Source organism: Zootoca vivipara, chromosome 8 (genome assembly GCF_965207765.1).
Source record: "Zootoca vivipara chromosome 8, rZooViv2.hap1.1, whole genome shotgun sequence".
Taxonomy (NCBI): Eukaryota; Metazoa; Chordata; class Lepidosauria; order Squamata; family Lacertidae; genus Zootoca; species Zootoca vivipara.
Window position 1 is genome coordinate 73982511 of NC_142591.1, and position 26942 is coordinate 74009452.

Here is a 26942-nt window from a genome sequence, read left to right on the forward strand (position 1 = left end):
ATAGTGTTGATTTTCCTCTCGGGCTTTTTGCCATTGCAATGGATTGACAATTGGTTCAAACTTCTAAGCCAAATCGTACAATTCAGATGAAAGGTACGATTCGTAATTGAAATATACTCGGAGTCGAGAGTGAATTTCATGCTCTTTATTCAGCTCATAGTCATCAAGGAGAAGAAGAGAAGAATAGCTCTGCTTATATACATTATTTACACTATGGGCCTTGCGTGATTGGCTACTTCAGGGCTACACCTGTGGGCCAATCAGGTTGTGGATTGACTTCTGCCTGCAGCCTGATTGGCTGCTCCTACAGGCCAATCAGGTTGCAGATTCACTTCTGCCAGCCGCCTGATTGGCTGCTCCTGCAGGTCAATCAGGTTGCGGATTCACTTCCACCTGGAGTTGGATTGGGTAGCTCCTGCGGACCAATCAGACTGTTGATTCTGAATCCTATTGTTCTAGGATTCAGCTCAGTACATAACAGTAATGAAGCTGGAAGTTGCATTTTGCCTTATGACACCCTTGAATACAAGTAATCCATGCTGCAGCACCAACGAATCAATACTGTCCAGTAGGAAAGTATGGTATGGTGAGTTAAGTTCAAATCTGAGGAAATCACTTTATTCTGAGGTGCAGCCTCATCGATTTCAGCTTAAATTTCTCTGGATCGCATTCTGGACAGCTTAGTGGCATACTGGTGCAGCAATAGAACTGCTAGTACATTTGCAAAGCCAAGCAAGGTCCTCTGTGGATTCAAATTGGATGGGGGACCACATGTGAGATTCCTGCATTACAGGGGGTTGGACAAGATGACCCTCAAAGTTCCTTCCAACTCTCCAATTCTATAACCGTCTTACAATAGCAAATGGTTTCAACAATTATTTTCTCTTCCCAGGGAACTGTAGTTCTGTGGGCTTCTGAGATCTCGGAACAAAATTCTCAACATCTCAGCAATATACATTGCCCAGGTTCCTTTTGGGTGAGGAGCCCTGACAGATAAAATGGTTAAAAACAAACAAACAATGATGTGGCTTGGCTCCTCACTAACCCATTGCAAAAGGAAGGGCACTTTCTGCTCACAGAGCAAATCAGGATCCAGTAGACTCCCCTGCAAGAGTATGGATCTGTAGCACAACAGTAGAGCACCTGCTTTGCATGCAGAAGGTCCTGAGTTCAATTCCCTGCACCTCCAGGTAGGAGTTGTGTTTTTTTTGGGGGGGGGGGGGAAGGCAGTCCTCTTTGTTTCGAGGAGTCCACTATTTGAAAAGCCCCAATGTATTTCCCCTTCCTTGTCGTTGCCAATGTGGCCGCCCTATCTTCTCCTGTATCAATACTATGGCACCATGGCAGGCAGGCAGTTGTTCTTTGTCAGGAGAATTGATGTGGAAAAGTTCCTTGAAGATAGAAAGTTTGAAGGCCATGGCTGAGCAAGTTGATGCATTGGGAAGCTCCCTCTTCTATGAGACAAATGGCTACTTTGGCTGGACTCTGGAGGAAAGATCAGTAGATTACTAAAGGCAGCTTCTCTCCCTGCAGCTTCCATAACCACTGTGGAAGGCAGCTTCCAGCTGGCTTGTTTGCTGTCTGTTGTTATAACTAAATGTTAAACTACAGCAGCAATCACAAATGTTATTTCCAAGATGCTGTTGTTGCAGACGCTTTCCTGCAGTTTATACAAATGAGGGAACCTCCCCTGCTGTGTGTTCCTCTTCCAAAGCCAGCAAATTTGTCTCCTTATTGTTAATGAGCTTGCAAAAAGGAAAAGAAAGGAAGAAAGAAATGCAATGAGAGGCCTGCCTCGCACATCGGAGGAAAGTCGGAAATGTCCATTTGCACCCACCAGGGACCACATCTGTTGAGTAAAGATAGCTGTTAAGATGGCTTGCATCAACAAGGAATGCTGAGTGGAAGGGGATGATGATTTCGCAATGAGGAATTCTCCGTTATCACTATAGCGTGTTCGTAGCAGTGCTTGCACACATTTGTGTAATCATACAAAATATAGAATGGGGCTGAATTTACTGTTTTGCTACAACTTTGCATAGTTCAAACCCTGATCTACCCCATAGCAGAATGAGGTAGGAGAATCCTGCGATGGTAGAATGAATTGTGCCGCTTCTGGTGGCAGGTGGGTGACCCCGTGTTTGAATGTTCCGTTCATTAATCAAACACCTGCACTCCACACAGGTAGAAAACTAGCCTGGCAAGAAAAAGGCCGTCTTGCAACCTTCAGCCCTGACCTGCTCATTTCCCGCTTGCAGGGAATTATTTTTTATTATTTGGGCAAACATTTCCAAAATGGTATCTCCCATCTGCAGCCTGAAGTGCCGCGGTTCAGGATTCCTAATTCTGCTACAGTTCTGTAACACTGATCTTGGATATCAGAGTGGAATCATTGTAAAATAGTGATGCAGTAACCCTTCCCACAGAGCCGGCCCAGGGATGATGGGAATTATAGCCCTACAACACTTGGAAGGAACCCCCTTGGCTTCTCCTACAAGTGATCTGCCCTAAGTGATCTGTATTGGTGTAAACAACAAGATGTGCATTGTGCAGGTCTTCTTGCCAACAAGATGATTATTTTATTATTCAGAAAATGTGTAAACGAGTGTTGCACAAGTAAAACACAGATAAAATCCATCTTGTTCCACTCTTGGGTGTGTGCTTGGCGATAGTGTAAGATCGCCTCATGTACATTAAGACAAGGAGAAATTAAAGGGCCCACAGCAAGGAAATGGAGAATTGAGTCATTCTGGCTCATAACAGTCCGCTTGCAAGGCGTTAACAAGTGTCATGTGATAGAAAAAGGAACAGAGGTCTCCATAGGCCCATAAAAACAGTCACTAGCTGGTCACAAATGATTTATGAATGATTAAATAAGACCATGACCTGTAACGGCAGAGCTTCTGTTGATTTCATCACTAACCGCCTTGTGAGCAACAAACTCACCAGCACTGCACAGAGGAAGGCAGGGGACACATTTGTAACACACACATCCCAAGGTCCACAGCAGGGCTGGCTCTAGGTAGAGTCCCGGTGGCGCTGGGCACCGGGCTGGTAGGCAGGGTGCTGCACGGCAAAGCCGCACGGAAGCCATGCTGCGCCCTGCGAGGGCAGGGGCGCCGGAGCGATCTCTGCCCCTCAGTGCCAGGGCGCGTGACCTGCTCGAGACTGCCCTGGTCCACAGCTCAAGTCTTTCATCAGCCACCTTTATGCAGTAGTGGAAGTTGTGCTCTGTCTGGCCCACATCGGCATTTTGCCAATGCAAAAATCTGATGGTCTGAGAGGTCATCTGAACTTGCATTTGTCCAGTGCCTACAAAGCACAGGCCCGAGCAGTTTTCTGCTTGCCCCACACTTTCTAGACACAGGTCTGAGTGGTTTTGCCTTTGCCCCACCGCTTTCTCCAGGGAAGCTGCTCTTTAGCGATAAATCAGAACAAACGTCAATCAGGAGAAAAGCTGATGTACGTTTGCTCCAGTTCAACAGTAGAGATTCAGTAGACAGGGCAAACTGCAAATCTGGATGAGCCCTAAATATTGGAGCTGAGAATCTGAAACTGATATCTTCACCCATCCCTATTTTACAGGGTGTGGCTCCTTTTGATATGCAGTATTGCCTTGCCATCATAACTCAGTTGGTAGAGCATGAGACTCTTCATCTCAGGGCCATGGGTTCTCAGGGCCATGGATCGTGTTAACAGCTGCTAGACGTGCTAGCTAAATGGAACTTCCACCCTCAGAGGCAATGTATCTTGGAACACATCACCAGATGTGGAGGAGGAACAGGAGGAACTTTGTGCCTTGCTACCGGCTGGCTCCTGTTGAAAACAAAAATTGCAGTGCTGGAGTAGATGGAATTTTGATCTGATCCAGCAGCACAAGCCTTATACTCTGACGTTCTCAATTTTATAGCACCAGGATAGAGTACCATACAGGGCAGGGAGATCCTAGGCATGCATTGTAGCTTGCCAGGTGCTTCATAGTCCTTGTCCTTCTCCTCGCCTGATTTTTTTTTTTTAAATGGCAGATGCAACTTCCACAAAACCCAGCCCTTGATGGGCCACCAACTCTACACAGCTGGTGGTCTGAGTTTGACCTGATGGTTCAGAAGCTGGGCAGCCTCAGCCTAAAGGAATATTTGCCGCTCTCATCTTAGTGAGTTCCAAATGTCTAAAGTTGAACGTGAACCAAAGCGAGTGATTCAAAATCAGATCCACTTCATTGAAAAGCACTTCACTGAAAAGGCTGATATCATGTTATGCTTCACTCACAGTTAAACATTAGCCACAGGTTATGAATTTTCAAGGGTGTTCTTCAGCCACTTCAAAAACCTCTCTGGCTTGAGTTCCTCTCATACCATCTTTCTTTGATTTAGACACAAAAAAGGAGGTGTCTTTGTCACAGTCATTTATTTTCCTTATCGGAAGAGGCAAAATGCTCACAGAGCATCTGGGTTTTGGCGAGGTCTTGCCTCCTTCCTATTTTTTCCAGCTGCTCTGGCCTCGTTGTTTGCAGGATCCTCATTTAGCAACCCCAGAAGATGAGGTTTTTTGTTTTTGTTTTTGTCCCCTGGCCACCTTCCCGTCTTAAAAGCTGGAAATAGGAGCCATTTACCACACAAGAATAATCCTACATAATGAAAACTGTTCCCCCCTCCAGTCTTTGCATCAGTCATCCTACAGTCGAGGTCTGTCACTCACAAAAGGGACTGGAAAGTACAGAATCTTTTGCTTTATTGTTTGTGACTGTCACCCTGTCATAGTATAATAAATAGAGGGAGCTGCCTTATAGCAAGGTCCATCTGGTTCAGTACTGTCCACACTGACTGGCAGCATTCAGTTAGGGGACATACCCAACCGTCTCTGGGAAGGAATCTAGGATCTTCTGTCCACAAAGCAGGGATGGGCATTCCCTGTCCCCTACTGCAGATGGCTGCACTGCCTTGTGGGTAGTATGTCAGAGGCTGCAAACAGGTGTTGTTTGGGGCCTGGGGATGTTGAAGAATTCTGACGGAAATGGGAGTGGAATTTATTTATTTTATTTGAAATTGAATTAGTTAGTCGCTTTATCTTGCCAAGGCAACCCAAAATGCCTTACAATGATTGAGGCTTGTTCATTCTTCCCACAAATAAATAAATAAATAAATAATATCTGGAATGATAATCAATCCAATGGTCTGCACGATCTGCATTTGCTGCTTCTGCTTTCAGCCTGCAAATGAAACAAAATTGATTATCCCCCCCCCACTGCATTTCCTTTGCAATGAAATCAAATGGTGCAGAATAATGTAATCATTGCACAATGAATTGCATAAAAATTCTGCCGCAGCAGACAGTGTGACACCTGATGTCAGAAGCCGAACTGCAGCAGAAAGGAGACAGTGCTGCATGCAACAAAATCTTTACCCTGGCTTTTGACACTTGAGATGTATATTGTTAGGACTGTGCATGGCCTTAGAACAACCATTTAAAAGATTGATTGCATTTATATCCCATCTTTTTCCTGTAAGGAGCTCTAGGAAGGAACCTTAGGACAGCCTTAGAACAACCATTTAAAAGATTGATTGCATTTATATCCCATCTTTTTCCTGTAAGGAGCTCTATGTGGCATACATGATCCCCCCCTTCCTCCTTTAATACCCACAGCAACCCTATGAGGTAAGTTAGGCTGAGAGGCAGTGAATGGGCCAAGGTCACCCAGTGAGTGTCATGGCCAAGTGGGGATTTCAATCCTGAGCTCCAAGGTCCAACACTTCAACCACTATATCACCCTGGCTCTCTTTGTGTGATCCCCCCTCCTTCTAGGTGAGTACTATCTGCAGGTAGTTCAGGATTCTTTTTACTGATCCCAGCCCTCCTAAAAAGCATTCCCAATGATAGTTGCTTTATTTTTAGGGCTGTTGAAGTAAGGCTTGTAGAAGCATCGAACTTGCCAAGTTTAAATTTAATGTCACTGCCTTAAATGTTAAGGCAAATCTACAGAAGTCAAGATTTAAGCGTGGGGGGTTTTCAAAGTTGAATTTCGTTTCTTTAAAAATCTGAAAACATTTGAAACTCAAAAAATGCAATGAAGAATTCATTCCAGTGCTGCTTATACAGAAAGATTTCCTGACCCAGCAGAGAAAATGAGTGGTCGACAAATAGAGGGGCAAAGAATCTTTGTAGAACAACATTTTTGGCATGTTATATATATTTACTGCATAGATTTTGCAGGATAAAGGAAGCAGATTTTCTTCTGAATTAAAACACCATGTTTTTAGTGTGTGGTCTGAGTTTAAAGCATATGGAACTTTTCCAAAAAGATCAAAGGTATCATAGTTTTCTGTCATGTCAATGCTCTTCTCCCTTCATTTATTTACTAACTTAGATTTCAGATAGAATAAGGTTACCAGATGTCCCCGTTTCCCGGGGACAGTCCCCAGATTTACAAAGAAGTCCCCTGACAAAATCCTTTCATTCCTACTGAAGTTGGAAAGTGTCCTTGGATTCATTGAAATAAATCTGGTAACCTTAAGATAGAAGAGATGCAGCTTAACTACCTACTATGTTCCCTGGAAAAGACCCTGATGTTGGGAAAGATTGAGGGCACAAGGGGAAGGGGACGACAGAGGACGAGATGGTTGGACATGAGTTTGACCAAACTGCGGGAGGCAGTGGAAGACAGGAGTGCCTGGCGTGCTCTGGTCCATGGGGTCACGAAGAGTCGGACACGACTAAACGACTAAACAACAACAAATGTTCTAAATCATTCAGCAGAGTGTAACCTCTCTGGCTATTTTAACAATCAGTCCTTCCACTATGTCATTGGCATTCACCTCTCCCATGAGAAAATGGAGTGTGCCTCTGGGGGGAAGAAGTCCCTGGAGAATCACAGCGCCTGGTGTGGTTGCAGAATCCGCTAACTCCTAACAGCTGCCTTCTGTGGTTTTTTTGCTGCGTTAGCAGCACTGAAGTGATCTCTCCAGGGTGCAAGCCTGGGCAGTGTGTCTGGAGGTCCTCGGCTGCCCAGACAAGACCCCTGCCCTCATCCTTGCTGATGTGGTCCAAAGGAAAGCAGAGCAATATGTTTGGCACCAGCTTGGCTGCAGGAGTTGCCAGAAGGAGGCGTACAAGGTGCAATCCAACCATTTTAAGGACTCCTCTCTGGATTTGTGGACCGTTTACTCTTCAATCTTTTCTTCTCCTGAAGATGTCCATCAACTTGAGTTCTACCATATTCAAGAATGGGGTGGGCAGATGTCAGGCTTGTGAAATCTACTTTGATTTTTACAGGAGCCCTAGGGTCCATCAATCTAAGCAAAATACGGGCTTATGCAGGTGGACGTGCCTTGAGAATAAAGGAACAAGGTGCCCACACAGCACATGCACCCCCAAATCCACCCCCAGTTTCCACCCAAACAGCAATCCAATTTAGGACAGAAGGAAGCTTTTAGTTGCTGCTGTGATTGGATGGTTGGGAGCAAGAAAACTGTACTACAAATCACCGCATTCTGGCTCAGGTATACTGCCTGCCAGCTCATTTCCAGGTCCAGTTTAAGGTGCTGGTATTAACCTTTAAGGTCCCAAATGGTTTGTGACCAGGGTATCAGAAGGATCACCTGCACCTGTGAAAACTTCCCCAAACATTAAGATCCACATCTTGGTCCATTTCTCCACTCCACCAGTATCTGCTCTTAGGTTAAGGAGGACCTTCGCTGCCTCTGCCCTGGAATACCCTCCCTGTCCTGTTCTGGTTCCAAGGAGGAGCCAACATGGCAAGGCTGCAGCACCAAGGAGAGCTCCTAGTGGCAGTGAGCCTCTCTCTCCAGTCCACTTCTTCCATGCTCTTCCCCCTTTTGGAGAACTAGAATCTCTTAAAGGGGCAATACTTTGCTTAAACAACTCCGACCTGATGCACTTCCTGTGTTGTGGGACAGCTGAGGTCCTGTAGGAGGCACTGGGCCCCTTGGGGGCTCTGATTCAATGAGTTTGTTGCAGTGTGAACCAACTCAGTGAGCTCCTGCTTGCCAGTCTCTGGTTCAGTCGGCCCATCACCATCTTTCTTCTTCTTTGGCAATCGCTCTTAGCCGAGTAAGATTGTCTTCCATAAACATGGTTTTAACAGTGAGTCTGTAAGTGACTGTGGAGGCCAATTCTGGATCCTCATGTCTTTCCACACTGGGGACACAGGTTTACAGGCAGGAGGTGATCACGGTGAGGGTTTGCCAAACATGCCTTCTTCTTAGCACGTTTCTCCCTTGCGTCCTGAGTTCGAGTGTCTTCAAAGCCCATGACACATTTGGTAAAGGCTGTTCGCCAATTGGAGCGCTCACAGGCCAGTGTTTCCCAGTTGTTGGTGTTTATACTACATTTTTTAAGATTTGCCTTGAGAGAATCTTTGAACCTCTTTTGTTGACCACCAGCATTACACTTTCCATTTTTAAGTAGAGTAGTTGCTTTGGAAGACGATAATCAGGCATCCATAGCATAGCATGGTCCATGGGGTCACGAAGAGTCGGACACGACTAAACAACTAAACAACAATCAGGCATCCACACAACATGACCAGTCCAACAAAGTTGATGTTGAAGAATCACTGCTTTAACACCAGCATTAGGTTCAGAGCCAGATACTTGGTCCAGCAACTCAGGTAGTATTACCGACTTGGAGTTATTACACTTCCCATAGAAATATATACGGCTCCTTCTTTGCCAACCTGCAGGAGAGCTTTATAAGGCTTGTTCATGGTTGGCGTGAAAAGTGTGCACTTATCAGTTTGTATAACCCAATTATTCCGTACACAGATTGTACACTTATTGAATGTCACATGTGAATACACATGTGCAAGTGTACAGCTCATCTCTTTGTGTACATGGATTGGACACTTGTTGAATGTACCATGAGAGCATCCATACTTTCTTATTACAGGCCCCTTATGTGTACTGTTCTGGCGCCGGTGTGTTTTAGGTAATGATTTATCTGCTACTACTTCATTTTAATAATCTGGATTTTTTTTTTGAAAACTGTTATTGTCATTTGGTTATGGAAGTATCTGCAACTCCTGCAAATGGCCATGTGAGTACTGATGTCCTGAAAAGGTGGGTTTAAAACCTATGGATAAATAGAGGCAGTAAATAAAATGTAGATAAATTTGGAAACACAAATTGCATCCTGCCTCACTCCTATTTGAATAGTTTATAGTACATAGAATTATGGTGTTTTCCAGCCCTTTTATTCACCCAACAATAATTTTTTAAAACTAAATATATAAAATTAGCTTTAATATGGAAGAAATCTAGTGTTATTGTTTACACAGTCTATGCTTTGGCACCATATGAACCCATTTCTGCTCTCTTGTGGTCTCTGGTAGAAATCAAAACTAAATAAGCAAAGAAGGGAACAAGAACTCAGAAAAAATAAAGCAGAATATCAGAATAATTAATTCAGAATGAGTTTCCTCTCAGTCCTTCTCACATGTAACAAGAAATGCAAAAGAGTGTTCAGAATCCTAATGGTTTAAAATGAAAAGTTATGGCTAAAAGGGAACATTGCCTCTCTGTCCTAGAAATTTTGCCAAATCCATGAGGCCATAATCAAAGCTACAAAAACCAACACTGACATCCTCCTTCCATATTTACTTTTCATAAGCAGAGCAAAGGAAATGTGGGAAGCAATCAGGAATTCTTATTCACACACAATGACCAAATGTTTCTGATTAGAATAAATGAAAAGTAAGGTCATTGGCACCTACTTTTTGTAATGTACATTTATTTATTAAACGTCTACACCACCCTTCCTCTGAGGATCACAGGACACTTTGCAATATAAAAACACAAACATACACAATATACTAAGAAACAAAAACAGTATTTTTGTTGCTGGTGGTGGTATGGTTATCATTTACTTGCCAAGGTGACTTCTAAGGAGTTTACACACATGAAAACAATAGCAAAAAATACACATACAATTAAAATATGCAAAAAATCATTTTCATCAAACTTTAAAATAAGCTCCCACAATTAAAATGTGCAGTAAACAAGGCCATTAAAACAATACAACAATAAAAAACAGTAAAAAATAGCAATTGTGAAGGCCAGGAGATCAGGGGAATGCTTTCTAAACAGGTGTTTCTTCAAGAGCCGATAGAATGCCAATACTGATGGGGCCTTTAGCATCAATGTATTTTGATTATATTTTTAAAGTTTTTTAATTGTTCTATATGACCCTTACATATGATAATTTGTTGTAAGCCACCCTGGGTAGTGCTCAAGCTTTAGAAGTTCAGGATAGAAATAGATGCTAGACAGACAGATAGAAGAAGAAGAGTTTTGATTTGATATCCCGTTTTATCACTACCTGAAGGAGTCTCAAAGCGGCTAACATTCTCTTTTCCCTTCCTCCCCCACAACAAACACTCTGTGGGGTGAGTGGGGCTGAGAGACTTCAGAGAAGTGTGACTAGCCCAAGGTCACCCAGCAGCTGCATGTGAGGAGTGGAGACGTGAACCCGGTTCACCAGATTATGAGTCCACCGCTCTTAACCACTACACCACGCTGTCTCTCGATATGAAACATGAAATATGATAGAGATATGAAACAACTTATACTGAATCAAATCATTGGCCCAGGTCTTTCTTGACTCTCTAGGCCAGAGGTGGCTCAAGGGCTTGATGATCTAGATAGGCAAGGATCAGAGGCAAGGCTGTCTAGATAGAATGCTGTCAAGGCACCCCATATTTAAATGCTCCCATATCCAAATTAGAATCTCACTCCAGGGAGAAGATTAGGTTAAAGTTAAAAGAAAATGTGTGTGTCTCCGATATATGGGTTTGTGTGTTGCAAATATGTGTATTTGAGGGAGTATTTAAACAAGCAAGTTCTCTGTCAAGTTTCTGACATGTTACAGTTCCAGGAAGGGTATGCCACTGCCTTTTTCTGAGTGTGCAGACTACCCTTAAACAGGTAGGCAAATAATTTTTAAAAGCATATACTGGAAGAATGGAAGTAGAATCTAGAATTGCTTTGAAAACATAAAGAAAACCCAGTCTACTCTGTAACTCTGCATAATATTACAAGAAAAATATTTACACAGAATAAAATCACTATATGTATATTTTGGATGAGTATCACTTTCTGCTTGAGTTTCTGAATTAGCAATTATAAAGGCACAAGAAATATTTTTTCCAGACATGGATGTTTTATATGTCAAAGTTGGTGGCTTTCAATCATAGGAGCTTTCCCTTAGCTTTTGGAGAAGCTTCCTGGCGGTGGTTATGGTAAAGACTGACAAATCAATAGCTGAAACTTGAAGACCTATACAAAAATATAGCACAGCAAAGAGGAAATTTGCTTTTTAGAAATATCCTTAAACGGATGCTTTTTTCTACTTAATCAGAACAGCATTTACCCTTGTCATTGTCGGAGATTAGAAACTAGAAAAGTGGCTTACACATGTATTCACTTAGGGCTTGTTCATTTTATCCTGGTATAGAAATCCTTCAGTTTGTCTTACTTAGCCTCTTATGCCTTCCCCCAACATTGTATTATAGACCTCCCTAAACCCTGGAGACTCTTGAGAGTCCCATGGACTGCAAGAAGATCAAACCTATCCATTCTGAAGGAAATCAGCCCTGAGTGCTCACTGGAAGGACAGATCCTGAAGCTGAGGCTACAATAGTTTGGCCACCTCATGAGAAGAGAAGACTCCCTGGAAAAGACCCTGATGTTGGGAAAGATGGAGGGCACAAAGACTAAGCTTTCTTTCCAAGCCAGGGTCTCACCTGGGATAGAGGCATTAACAAGACCAAAGGGGTTGATGGTCCACCTGAGAGCCTGGGAAGACAGAAGTTGCCATGGTGATGGGTGTAGGTTCAAAGTACAGAGGCTTCAAAAATCATATAATTAGAAAATCACTGTATAATGTTTGGTCCAGGTATAAAGATTCGTTAGAAAGAAAAACACCTACATAGATTTCACCGTTGGAGGCCAAGGTGCGTAAAAGATTAAAAGATTAAATATGGAAACCAGTTGGCCAAAATATAGAGATTTGTTGATTGAAGAAGGAGACCAATTTAAGTTAAAGACATATGAGGAGTTGAAATGTAAATTAGATGATTGGCTCCAATATCATCAGATAAATGAAGCTTTTAAATTGGATAGATTACTTGGTTTTCAAACAGAGAGGTCAAAGTTGGAAACAGAATTGTTAGAACCTAAGACGAAAATACTTTCCAGAATGTACAAACTGCTGCTTGAGTGGCATACGAAAGATGAACAAACAAAAAATGTCATGATTTTGTGGGCAAATACAATATTATGATTGAGCCACAATATTATGATTGAGGAATGGGAAAAAATATGGCAAGAGGACATCAGGTTTACTGCGTGTAGTTTATTAAGAGAAAATATAATGAAAATGATGTATAGGTGGTATCTTACACCAGTAAAATTAGCAAAGATTTACCATAACCATGATAATAAATGTTGGAGATGTAAGAAAGAAGAAGGTTCATTCTACCACATGTGGTGGACGTGTCCACTAGTAAGTGACTTCTGGAATAAGATTTATAATGAACTCAAGAAAGTGTTGAAAAACACATTTGTTAAGAAACCAGAAGCATTTCTAGTGGGCATTGTCGGGAAAGAGATTCCAAAGAAAAATGTATCCTTTTTTATGTATGCTACGACTGCGGCAAGACTTCTGATTGCTAAGAACTGGAAATCACAAGTACTACCAACGATTGATGACTGGCAGATGAATGTTTAGATATACCTTCCCAAAAAAACCAGAAGCATTTTTGTTAGGAATAATAGGAGGAGAGATTAGAAAAGAAGATCAAACACTGTTTATGTATGCAACAACCGCGGCTAGGACTTTGTTAGCCCAAAAATGGAAACTACAGGAATTACCTACAATTGTGGAGTGGCAGATAAAAATGATGGACTATGCTGAACTTGCTAGATTGACATGCAAGATTCGTGACCAGGGGGAGACAAGGTTTCAAAAGGACTGGAGTAAATATGTGGACTATATGGAGAAAAACTGTAGATCATTAAAAACTCTCGCAGGATTAAAATAAACCTTACGAATTGACCAATATGTTAAAAAAGGAACTGCAAAAAAGGGAATTAACAAGAAAACCGCATGAAGGGAGGGGGGGAAGTCATAGCTCGGCGGAGCAAGGTAAAAGATGTGAATATAAGATTTTGTATAAAAGATTGGTTTTGTTAATTTGTTGAATTTGGAAAATCGGAATAAAATGTATTTTTAAAAAAAAAATGATGACTGGCAGATGAAGATGATGGAGTTTATGGAACTGGCTGAAATGACCGGAAGAATCCGCAACCGGGGGGAGGAAGCGATGGAAGAAGAATGGAAAGATTTTAAGTTGTATTAAAAAATATATGCTAAAGTGACATATTAGATCAGAAATTAAGTTGTAAATAAACTGTGGAATTTATGAACATGTTATGTGAAAGGAAGAAAATAAGATTATACAAGGTGATTAAAATGGTATAGAATTTGCTAAGTATAAATGTATAAAATGTATAAAAGTATAAAAGAACCACAGGGGAAGGGAACCCGAGGAGGTCCCAATATACAATGTGAACAGACATAAGAATTTGTATTTTACATGTACTTGTTTTTTCTTTTCTTTTCTGTTTTTCCTTTTTCTTTGTTCTACATTATTGTTGTATTTTTGAAAACTCTAATAAAGACATCATAAAAAAAAAATCAAAGTACAATGGTACCTCGGTTTACAAACACAATTGGTTCTGGAAGTCTGTACTTAACCTGAAGCGAACTTTCCCATTGAAAGTAATGGAAAGTGGATTAATCTGTTCCAGACGGGTCTGCGGAGTACTCATCCTGAAGCATACTTAACCTGAAGCGAACTTTCCCATTGAAAGTAATCCGTTCCAGACAGGTCCGTGGAGTACTTAAACTGAAAATACTCAAACCGAGACGTACTTAAACCAAGGTATGACTGTAACAGGAAAAGAGAGTCTTTAGCAAGGTGTGCTGGGAAGAAGAAGGGGAGGGGGGGAAAGACTAGGATCCATAATGGACTGGTCGGCTAAAGGGTGGTTGGGACTCCCTCCATGCAGGCTGCAGGTGTAAATAGGTGAATAAACCATAGTTCTTAAAGCTACGTCAGTCTCCGCCGTGCCTCAATTCTCCAAAGGAACATAGAAAGCCTGGGACCCTCTGGAATCTTGCTACCGCTTGACAGAGAGACGGGGAGGCACCCAGCTTTTGTAACAATTTGTTCTGGACTCTCATCAGTTCCATCCAGCATTGCCAATGGCCAGTCCAAATAGAAAGGGTAGACAAAAAGCTACTGAGGAATATTGAAAAAAGAGGCTCTAGATAACTAGGGGGCTCTGTGCTTCTGCCTCCTCTTCCAATAAGTGACAGTGGAAATTATCAATATGGGCAGTTTTTTGGGGTATATAGCGGTGTGCTGATTGTAAAAATCCTTTGTAAGAGCACAGTGCCTTGAGAATAAGCCTAACCAGGAAATATGCATTGCAGAGCCATCATGCAGTCCTTTGTACATACATGACAGGAGGCACTGTGGTCTAAACCACTGCGCCTCATGGGCTGGCCGATCGGAAGGTCAATGGTTCAAATCCCCACGATGGAGTGAGCTCCCGTTGCTCTGTCCCAGCTCCTGCCAACCTAGCAGTTCGAAAGCATGCCAGTGCAAGTAGATAAATAAGTAAACAGCATTTCTGTGCGCTCTGGCTTCCGTCACAATGTTCCGTTGCACCAGAAACTGTTCAGTCATGCTAGCCACGTGACCAGAAAGCTGCCTGTGGACAAACGCCAGCTCCCTCGGCCTGAAAGCGAGATGAGCGCCGTAACCCCATAGTTTCCTTTGACTGGACTTAACCATCTGGGAGTCCTTAATCTTTACCTTTACATGTGGAAAATGGTTGTTGAGTCACAATGACCACATCCAATAAAACTTTAGCACCTTTCAGGTGATCTGATGTGAGCACAGTTGATGACCATATGGGGAATGGGAACATGATAGCAAGTCCCAGTTCCCCCACCAGACATGTATACATTTGCACAAATGCAGCAGGCCTATATGCACCCAAAATGTATGTGCAGAGACTTGTATGCATAGCTCAAGACTGGCTGCGACCCACATGTGTTCTTGTTATTTAGTTGTTTAGTCATGTCTGACTCTTCGTGACCCCATGGACCATAGCACGCCAGGCACTCCTGTCTTCCACTGCCTCCCACAGTTTGGTCAGACTCATGTTGGTAGCTTCGAGAACACTGTCCAACCATCTCATCCTCTGCCGTCCCCTTCTCCTTGTGCCCTCAATCTTTCCCAACATCAGGGTCTTTTCCATGGAGTCTTCTCTTCTCATGAGGTGGCCAAAGTATTGGAGCCTTTGCTTCAGGATCTGTCCTTCCGATGAGCACTCAGGGCTGATTTCCTTCAGAATGGATAGGTTTGATCTTCTTGCAGTCCATGGGACTCTTGAGAGTCCCATGGACCCACATGTACATATGTACAATTTGTATGCATTGTATGTGCCTATGTCATCCCACTCCCATGTGTGTGCATTTGTTGCATACACTTCTGAATAGTGCTAAAGTTTTAGCATCATTTTGCAGTGGCGTTCCTCGACTCCATGACTATTCTTTTTCTGTGTGGCAGAGCATTCCAGAACTTATTTGCTGACTGTGGTTATTCTTAAGTCACTGCATGCTCATCGCACACATCCAGGTTAATCTAAACAGTGCTAACTTTGTGTTCCCAATCATGCGTACAAGCCAAAATTATTTCTCTAGTGCAAAGAAAGCAATGCTGATTGGGGAGACCTCTTGCATTGCCCATGAGGTGGTGAGTTATTGATAAATGGGGAGTTGCCAATATGTTTAATCCTGGGTTCAGTTTCATAGTGAAAAACAGATGATCAAAGCCATTTACAATCAATGACATGTTTATGCCTCCCACTGTATTCAAAACCGAGGACGTTTTCCCGCTTGGCCTTTGCTCTAGCAGGGGAAATGAGAAAGCAGCTGAGGAAATGAAACCGGAGTTACAAAAAGCCACAACACAGCAGAACCCTAAATGATACTTTGCATGAAAAAAAAAACCCCTCAAAAGTATATTGTTAATTTACCCATTGTTCTCACGAATAGGGATGTGGGAGGCTTGATTCATTTCAGATTTTAATGTGAGCCTATCAGATTGGCACTTCCCATAACTAATACCCAAACTGAAAAACACAGCGGTCCTTCAAAATTCGCACTTCTCCGAATTTTGTGATGCAATTCTGTAATCAAAGTATGTTTTTTTTTTAAAAAAAAACACACACGTACGTTGGTGAAAATAATGTACAAAACGTGTTCTGGGGAGAATTGCAGGCGAAAGTGTGTATGCTAGACAAAATCGCACAGAAAAATGAATATGTTAGGAGCGCACGTCGACACAGATGGAAATGCAAACGAATGCAGAAATGGGGGAATGAACTTAATAACAATAACAATAATAACATTTGTATACAGTACAACCCTTCATCTGTAGTTCTCATGTTCACAATGTAAAGTCTAAGATTGGAAAAAAATGAGAAATTGAAATTGGCAGATTCATCCACCCTCACAACATTGCGAATTAGAGCTGGGTATCATTTAAAACAAAGGGAACCACCGCTCTATCCTCACACACACACACCAAATAAAAAAACCTTTAAAAAACCTGATTGTGCATAAAACAGAAGATACTCAGGTGCTGGTTTGCTAAATCATAGATTATCAAGCTTGAAATAAGTTATGAGGCCTCCTTTGCTTGGAACTTCCATCTTAATTTAATTAAACCAAAGTGTATATTCATTCCACCATCACCTTTAGTCCAACAGGTTTTTTTTGAAAAGCTTCAGATACATGCAAAAAACTGTGTGACTAGACGCAGGCATAGGCAACCCTTGGCTCTCCAGATGTTTTGGAACTACAACTCCCATGATCCCTAGCTAACAGGGCCAGTGGTCAGGGATCATGGGAGTTGTAGTTCCAAAACATCTGGAGAGCCAAGGTTGCCTATGCCTGGACTAGAGGCATGGGTGAAACAGTGTGTGTACGTATGCACCAGGGGCAATGATGCCTCTCTCATTTCACTTCTTCTTCTTTTTTTAAAAAAAACCCCACATCGTCTGAATCCAATCTGAAAGGTTTTGGTGTGAGGCGCTTTTTCCCAGTTGCATGGGAAAACATAGGGGATGATGCTTCCAGTGAAGCTACTCTTCTGAGCTCTTGAACAAAATGCAGCGCAAAGACTACATGTCGTTTCTTGATGTCTAAGTTAAAGCAGCTGCGTCTGTATACTTTAGAGTTAATTGGAACATCTGGCTCTTATATCTCCTGAGAAAGCTAGGATCATAAATGTTTAAAGAAGAACTTTCCCATATTACCACAACTGGTACTTGTATATCAGCCCCGCAGCCAGCAGGTACTGCTGTTTGCTGACTCAACAACACGGTGTCGTCAATGACTGTAGTGGCCAATTCTGCTTTATCGAGTTGTCCCACCAGACTTCAACACAAAGTCACTAACTAAGGCTTTCTTACATTATCCAAAACACCGGTCTTAGATCTGCTTGTTTAGGCTTTCGAATGACTCCATAAGCCATTCCTTTTTTTAAAAAAAGTGTGCCTGTTGTTTACAGGCAAAGTACACATCTTTCAATAAAACACACTTTTGTAGTTATTGAAATTACGCTCCACTCCAATAAACTACTTGGCATATAGCACCCTAGCATTGCACTTTTTAATTGCAGTGAACAAGAGAAGTTAATGTTTTGATTCTGGGAGTCTGGGCATTTCACTAAGCGCAACTCCGAGAAGAATCAGAAGGAAAGGAGCATGCAAGTCTCTCCCAGCTATTGGAAAATTGTAAATCTCATGGCAGATTTGTATAAAGAAGGAACCTCCCTGAATGTGATGGGGGGCAGCCTAGGAAGAGTCCTGAGGGCTATAAAGGGAGGCCTGCGGGGGGGGGGGAGATACATTCAGCCCACAGACCCATGACCCATGGCTTGCAGAGGATGTATTACGTAGAATTGAATCTTATCATTCTTCTCTACCTCTGGATGTAAGAATTTATTTTTGTTGTTGTTTAGTCGTTTAGTCGTGTCCGACTCTTCGTGACCCCATGGACCAGAGCACGCCAGGCACTCCTGTCTTCCACTGCCTCCCGCAGTTTGGTCAAACTCACGTTCGTAGCTTCAAGAACACTGTCCAACCACCTCATCCTCTGTCGTCCCCTTCAACTAGTGCCCTCAATCTTTCCCAACATCAGGGTCTTTTCCAGGGAGTCTTCTCTTCTCATGAGGTGGCCAAAGTATTGGAGCCTCTGCTTCAGGACCTGTCCTTCCAGTGAGCGCTCAGGGCTGATTTCCTTCAGAATGGATAGGTTTGATCTTCTTGCAGTCCATGGGACTCTCAAGAGTCTCCTCCAGCACCATAATTCAAAAGCATCAATTCTTCGGCGATCAGCCTTCTTTATGGTCCAGCTCTCACTTCCGTACATCACTACTGGGAAAACTCCATGGACAAAGAATTTATTTATACACAATAAAATATTCTACCATGAATGTTTAAGTTCATTAATCCTTGATATCTGTTAACTTGTGTTGAAGAGCTGCTAACCTAGACACACACCCCCAATTATGTGAAACAGAGAGCAGAAGCATTGTCTCTGTAGAATATATATATTATGACAGCCTCAGGGCACGCCCAGTGGTTACTTTCAAAGATTAGCCAATTTTATTTATAAACTCAGGGGGTTCTTCATAAAAGACAAGCTAAAGATTATATGATTTTTTGAAAATCAGGAGCCAGCGACCTCTCCCCTTGGCGATATGGCCGCCGAGTGCAAAAATAAAGACTTTCTAAAACCAAACAGTGACGAGAGGCCAAATCAATTCACTGCAGTCCTGAACAGAAATGCTCTCCGGATTCAGTGGACAGGGCAGTCGCAGGAGAGGAGGATTTACTGAATAATTTTACCAATTTACCAGATGAAAAGCAGAGGGACATTATCATCAAACTAGATAAGTTGCGGTCCAGGTTGGCCCAAATGAAGCACCATGGATGGCAGGACGTTGTTGAAACAGCTGGCAGCCAGCCCCCTTGTCCATGGGCCGTTTCCCCAAAATGCATAGTCAAGAAGAGGATGTCCAGGGGAACATTTGAGTGCATAGATGCAGACCTGCAATCCCACCCCCCAGATTATGACATGGTGAGGGTCAACCCCTGAAGCAGTGGCTGCAAACTCCTGGCTGAGCTATCGCAAACTAGCTCCAAACGAGATAGTTACCCCTCTCCCGAGAACCAAGGGGCATACCAGCAGTGCTGAATGGGTTTCTACTGATGGAAGGAATGAGAGCTTTTTAAAATTATTATTACAAAACAGGGTATCCGGACAAGGTGGAAGCGATGGGCTTAGAGCCTTGAGAGAACAGGGCTTAAGGCTGTTGTCATGGACTATAGCAGGTTGGGGCTCAAAGCAGAGCAACAAATTAGTAAAAATTGCTCTGCTGCAGAATGTGGGATGCAAAGCAACACATGCAAACTGATCTCATTTTCATAGGTCGTAATTGAGATGCATAATCTGCTTCTAAAGGTTTTTGCATTGTTGCCATGATCTTTGGTGAGAAGGCGGTATAGACATATTTTTTATAATTGGACAAACAAACAGTTCTCAGTGCTACATTTCACTTTCAAGGGCCTAATATTCCATTTTCCTTTGCTGAATTCCAAACATTAGGGCGAGGGTGAATTCTTACTGAGTATTCAAAGGCGGGTTTCATGTTTGGTTTGTCTCATTCATATTAATTGGGTTAAATTGGGATCTCACAAAGTCGGCAATGTGACATATTTTCGTTCTTTGGTGGGGGGGGAGGGGGAATCTGTAATAATAATCTTGTAAAGAAAGCCAATTATTTCCTTGCCTTTGTTCTGAGGTTTTCATTAAAACAGCAGAATATGAATAGCTGTTGCCTACGGGCTAAAAAAATAAAAAATAAAATCTAGATTACCATAAAACTCGCTTTCTTTTTTGAAAAATCTGGAAGCAACAGAGGAGCATAAATGTTGTTCTATTGGTGGGACAGAACTTAGACCCAAATAAGAGTAGTCAAAATGGTACCATCCAGATGCTTCACACTACAACTCCCATCAGCCCATGCCTTCATGGCCATTGACCTCTGTTTCAGCTTGTTGTTGTTTAGTCTAGTCGTTTAGTCGTGTCCGACTCTTCGTGACCCCATGGACCATAGCACGCCAGGCACTCCTGTCTTGCACCGCCTCCCGCAGTTTGGTCAGACTCATGTTCGTAGCTTCGAGAACACTGTCCAACCATCTCGTCCTCTGTCGTCCCCTTCTCCTTAATAATATTATTTTATTACCCAACCTCAAGGGTGGCCCATCCTGTTTTGCTTCCTGAGATGAAACAGGAAAGTGCCACCTCCTGCTCCGCCCCACCCCCAGCCAGTGTCGTGCGGTTCCAGCAACCAAGATGATCAAGGGTCTGGAAACTAAGCCATATGAGGAGCTCTTGGAGGAGCTGGGTATGTTTAGCCTGGAAAAGAGGAGACTGAGAGGAGATATGATAGTCATCTTCAAATATCTGAAGGGCTGCCGCATGGAAGGTGGAGCATGCCTTTTTTCTCCTGCTCTGGAGGGTAGAACTAATCCATTTACAGCAGTTCCGATCTTAATCCTTTATTTAACAGCCACTGGTTTCTTGACTTTCGTTCATAGTTGCAAATTTATTAAGTTGCAAAAGGTGGTAGAACTCGAACCGATGGCTTCAAGTTGCAAGAAAGGAGATTCTGACTAAACATTCGGAAAAACTTTCTGACAGTAAGAGCTGTTCAGCGCTGGAACATACTCTCACGAGAGGTGGTGGACTCTCCTTCCTTGGAGGTTTTTAAGCAGAGGTTCGATGGCCATCTGTCATGGATGTTTTAGCTGAGATTCCTGCATTGCAGGGGGTTGGACTAGATGACCTTTGCGGTCCCTTCCAACTCTATGATTCTATGAGATGTTGTGGAGCTCACACAAGATTTCACAGAGCTCTCAAAAGATCTCATGAGAATTCTGTGGGACCACGCAAGAATTCCACAACATCTCACTGGAGATCTCACTGGAAGCCACAGCTTGTTGGGAACTGGGCAGATGAGGAGTGGTGGAGAGAGGGAAGAGGAAGGGAATATGGGGTTCATGGTGGTTTGAGGCAGGACACACCCCAGAAGGAGTTGGTAGATAATGGGTGGTGAAGAACAGGAGCTCGAGAGCAGGTGCCCTAGCCCTGAACAGACACAGGAATCAGATGTGTTAAAAACAGTGCAGCAGCCCAATGACACAATGTCTTTGGAGAGGATGCTAGAGGCTCCTCCTTATGCTAAAACCAGGCACTTTATTTGTGTCTTGGAGCAGAAAGCCAAACAGAGGCAGAACGGTTTCCTTGCTAGCCACTGTAAGCAGCAGGAGGGGTCTGCGAGCTTGGAAGTAACTGCGGGGGGGGGGAGAGTGGGCACTCTGAGCAACACCTGAAGAAAGAGGGAGCACATTCCATGTCTCCATGTCTTTCTTTGATTTAAATAAAAGAACTGAAAGAAGCTCTCCCTGTCCCTGATTTCACGAGGCAGTTACCCCAGTGGGCTGTTGACGGCACCCTCATGACACGGCTGTGCAACCCCAGGGGTGGCAGGAGCTGTGGACGGGGATTTCCACCACCCGAGGCAGCTGCTTCAGTTCGCCTCATGGCTGGGCTGGCCTGGCCCACCCTTCCCTAGGAGGAGGTCCAAGGGCGGTGATAACAACTTGAAATTCAGAATTAAAAACAGTTCAAACAGATTAGTGACCGGGATAGGATGGGTGCTGAAAATGCACACCTCAAGTGTCAAAGGCCAGAGAAAAGATGTGTGTCTTGGGCAATAACCTTAGGCATGAATGATGACACTGAGTCCAGGGGACGGGGGGGGGGGCTGAATTAGATTTAAGTGTTTAAGTGTTATTATGATAAAAGAAATAATATTTGAATGTATGGAAAAAATTGGGTATAAATTTGAGGCTAAGGGGAGAAATAGAGGATAGATGGATGGGAAAATAAATTCAGATTTTGATTAAGATGAGAAATAGTTGTGAGATAATGAAAAAATGAATTAGAATGATTTAAGTTAATAAAATTGCTTAATTTGGAGTTAAAAATGGACCCAGTGCGAGGGGAATCGAGGAAGTCTACAATGTTAATTAAAAGGTTAGAAATGATATGTTTTTCTTTTTTATGTTTTCATTCTTTTTTTGGTTTGTTTTTGTGAATTTTTGTAATTTGTAACGTTTGAAAATCAATAAATATTATTTGAAAAAACAAACAAACCTTAGGCATGAATGATTTAAACTTCTTATTGTCCTGCACCCAAGAGGCTGGAAAGAAACTAGACCCTAGAAATCTTTCCTGGCTGAGCCACTCATTGGTATCCACAAGGTACTGTTTTATTTCAGATTGGGTCAGGTTTTCCAGTGAGCTCATGATCACGCTTTCAAGCATGCCTTCAATATCCAGCAGCTGTAATAAAAAAATAAAAATAAAAATGAAGGATTAACCAAGCTTGTAGCCAAGCCAAATTTACAACCTATATCTCACGGCTCCCAATCCGGGGTCTAATTGCTTTGAAGATGAATAGGACATTTTCAGAGGGGTGAGAAAAGCAATTTTAATAAATAAGGTACCCATCGTCTGACATCAGACCACTGATTGCCCTTGAACAACATTTTCCACCATATTATAACCCAGACATGAGAGGGGTGGCGGGATGTGTTGCAGTGGTACTAACAATTAGCTATACTTGGCACGAGGGACCAAAAGAACAGCTCTGGCAGTAGATGAAGTCACAGAACCTCAAAGAATACCGTAAACTTAAAAGGAGCAGATGCATGTTTACGTGAACAGGGCTTGTAAGCATCAGTCCCTTAGCAAATGCATAGTTAATGTTTGCATCCTTCTGGGTTTACACATTTCCAGTAAAACGTCCTGCTAGTTGGGAAGGCAGTTCAGTGCCGCAATTACGCAATGTTCCATCGCTTTCAGCAGCCGTGTCTGAAGGATGAGAAGGCAAGCCGGTATCCGCAGAGGTTGATCAGCAGGCTTATTGATGAAAAGAGAAATAAAGGTACCATTCTGTGTCCACGTCACACATCCGAGAGAGAAAGAGAAAGAGCTAATCTGATTTTAGCATCTACACTATACATATAATGAGCACTCACATCACACTTTATATGTGGGTGCCCTTTGCGGGATCGCGTGCGGGGCTACAGTTCCCAGGGAACTTACTAGAAATAGAAGGCTGGGCTTACTTCTCAGTGTTATTCAGAGGTTCACACCCAGCTGGGAGGTGGGGCCAGCCCCAGTTTAAATAGGGGGTGAGAGCCGACAATAGCCAGGCAGTCGGCTCTGGAGATTCACCCTCCCTTCCCGCCCTTTGTTTAATGTTTTCTTGTTTGCAAGTTAACTTTTCCTTCCTGTTTAGCGGGTGCTGCTATGGTCTTTGACTGGTTGCTGTTGAAGGACCAGGAAGAAATTTTTTCTGCATTGGCAGGTTTTGTCTTCCCCGTAACAGATTGTCACAACTTTGGCAGTTATGGCCTTGGGTGGAATCCTTTAGTCTTTTCTTCCCTATATGGGTGTGTGTGTGTGAAGTGGTGATCCCCCCCCTGCGGTGGCGATTCCAGGGTCCCCCTCTTAAAGGGGTTATATATATGGGTGTCTATGGGTGTCACTGGCCATACACTGAAAGGTTGTCAGTGAACTACCTTGCGTGTTGGGATATGAGCTCGGCTGCCTGCTACACTTACGTCTCGCAGAGCACCCCCATATCCCATTTACCCTGATGTGCCCCAGTTCCCCTGGCTGGGGAGCTGGGAGGGATACATGCTCAAAGCCTAAGTCAGGGCCAGCCCTATGGCCAGGCTGGGTGGCGCAGGGCACCACGGCGCCGGCCCGCCAGGGGGGTGCCGTGCAGCTGTGCCTGCCCGCCCACCCGCCGGCCACTCCGTCGCGCAGCAGCGCCCTCGGCAGCCATGCTGCGCCCGCCCGTCTGCCCGTCGCGCTGGGAAACGGGGCGGGGGGGCATCGGAGGGATCCATCGCGCCAGGGCGCCAGAGGTGCTTAAGACGGCCCTGGCCTAAGCCAAGGTCTTCCTACATTCGGAAGTTTAAATAAAGTTGTGGCCGAATTTTAATTCCATGTAACGTGGTCAGAGTCTTTATTCCTTTCTTGTGATCCCTGGGGGCTGTCGCTGTCACGCCTGGTCACGCAAAGCAGTATCACGCCACTTTAAACAACCACGGCTTATTCCAAAAAATCTGGGGAACTGTAGTTTGTTAAGGGCATTGGGAGTTGTTGGGAGACCCCTAGTCTCCCCACAGAGCTGCAATTTCCAGAGTGCCTTAAAGGTCAATCCCTCTTCTAAGGGAACTCTGAGAATTGTACTTCTGTGAGGGGAATTGTCTTGTCATGTAGGTCATAGCTGTCCATGATAGTTTCATTGCAAACAAGGATTTAGCATTACAGGGTTTTTGCAAAGGTGCCTACTAAGCAGTCAGCTCGTGTGGTTAGCTTCACAGCAATAATTACTTTCAATGAGAGTTTTGTCTCGAGTAAGGGGTTAATATTTTTTTTAAAGGCAACCTGATCAGTCTGAGGAAGCTGACCACACATGGGCAGGATCTCAGTTTACATTATGAGCCGAAGAATAACTTCTTGGGGGGAAACTAATACTGTACTTGATTCTTAATATGTCTCCATGTTACAAACTGGATAAATTCATATTTCTGAGTTGTGAACTTGGGTAGCATCTCTGATGAAGAGCGCTTCAACACCAGGAGGCTTCAAGCCAAACCACTGCCCTTTTCAATTCCCAGAATCTCTGCTTGAAGGGCATAACTCTGGCACTCAACAGTGGGGTATCTACAGGCTCCGCTATACTGGATCAACACCTGTCTCCTTGGGGAGCCATCTTCTTGGGAACCTGTTCCTCTGTTCCTCTGTTTTCTAGAACTCGTTTCCGGCTAGTGAACGATTCCAGCTGAGGTCAGTACCCGCCACCTGGCTCATTGTCTCGCAAACTTGCAGATTTTGTGCAAAAGGGCACTCATCGTCACCCAACCCTGCTGCAGGCATGCCAGGCCACCCTCAACGCACCAAATCAGGCATGGGAACCACAAACCCTGTTTCCTCTCACCTGCTTTTTGTCATCTAGCTCCCAGGTCCTCACTGGATGGGCAAATCTCACTCTTGTGTGACCAGCCTCTGCTGTGCCTAAATGAATTTGATAAGGACATATTTACCCCCTTTTGGCCACGCACAAGGCACTGCTGAAATCTGAAAGACCAAAGCCCACCCCTGCATGGGCGTAGGCAGGGGGGCAGGAGGGGGCAGTTGCCCCCCTAGAAGCAGGGCCGCTGGCCAGCCTGCCCCGCTGCCCGGTGCCGTCTCCCTTCTCCCTGGCTGGCTGTGGGGCGGGTGGAGGGGGAGGAGGGGATCGGAACAGCCCGATTTTGGGCTGATCCTGGCGCCCCCTCGCCCCTGCCGATCGCGGAGGGGGAGGAGGGGGTCGGAGCAGCCCGATTTCGGGCTGATCCTGGCGCCCCCTCGCCCCTGCCGATCGCGGAGGGGGAGGAGGGGGTCGGAGCAGCCCGATTTCGGGCTGATCCTGGCGCCCCCTCGCCCCTGCCGATCGCGGAGGGGGAGGAGGGGGTCGGAGCAGCCCGATTTCGGGCTGATCCTGGCGCCCCCTCGCCCCTGAATGACCATGGCTTTCCTTGCCCCACTGTGCCCCCTCCCCTCCCGTGCCTTGGCCCCGCCCCTTGCCCCTTGCCCCCCCTAATTTTGATCCTGGCTACGCCCCTGCACTCCTGCAATGGAGTATGGTCTTCCAGAACATAAAAAGAGCCTTCTGGATCAGACCCACCAAGTCCAGCATCCTGTTCTCATAGTGACCAACCAGATGCATCTGGAGAACCTGCAAGCAGGATCTGAGCACAAGTGTACTCTCCCTTCCTGAGGTTTCCAGCAACTGGCATTCAGAAACGTTACTGCCTCCAACTGTGGTCTGTTGAATGGTTGCATGGTGAAATGTCACCTAGCTATAACAGAACCAACAACTCCACGACTGCCTACTCATTGCCTGCCCGTTGTAGGCAGTGAGTTTGGGCAGTGTGGCTGTCAGGAACAAGCCACCAGTAAACCACAGTTAACTCTTTATTAGCAAAAACATGATCTGCACAGACTTGGTGGAGTGTCAGGTCTAATTAGGACACCAACTCATCTCTGGTAGGTCTTTCCCCGAGAAAGCAGTTGCTGAGACTGAAAATCCCCACCCCTCCACAGCCACCCAAGTCCCCTCCACTACAGAAGTTGTTTCCCAGCAATTGGAGACTCCACGCATGTATTGTAGCCAACCTTTCCTCCGTCATTTTCATGCCTCTTCTGGTTCTGGGAGACAAGTGTGGAGGGCAGCTTGTCACAGCAGGAGGGGGAGACACCTATGACTTCTCTTTGCCACAGTCTCTCCCAACTCGCTGAGCCCTGTTGCCTCCTCAAATTCCGACACCGCCTCTTCCCAGTCTTCTCCCTCTGACCACTCTTCATTGTCCCACCACCACTCCCCGGGCTCTGAGCTTTCTTCCCTTGAGGGTTCCCCAGCTGGTTCCTCCCACTATTCATTTGTGTCTGTCAGAGATTGGACAGAGGAGGAATGGTGGAGACTGCCTGCCCAGCCTGACTCTTCCAGAGAAGAAGAAGAAGAAGACAGTTCAGAATTACAACAGGGGTTTGAGGGAGGTCACAGCTCAGAGGAAGATGAGGGGGAAAGCTGGGAAATAATGGGAGAAGAGGAGGAGGCAGAGCTGGAGCAGCTGGCTGACATGTTATCACTAGAA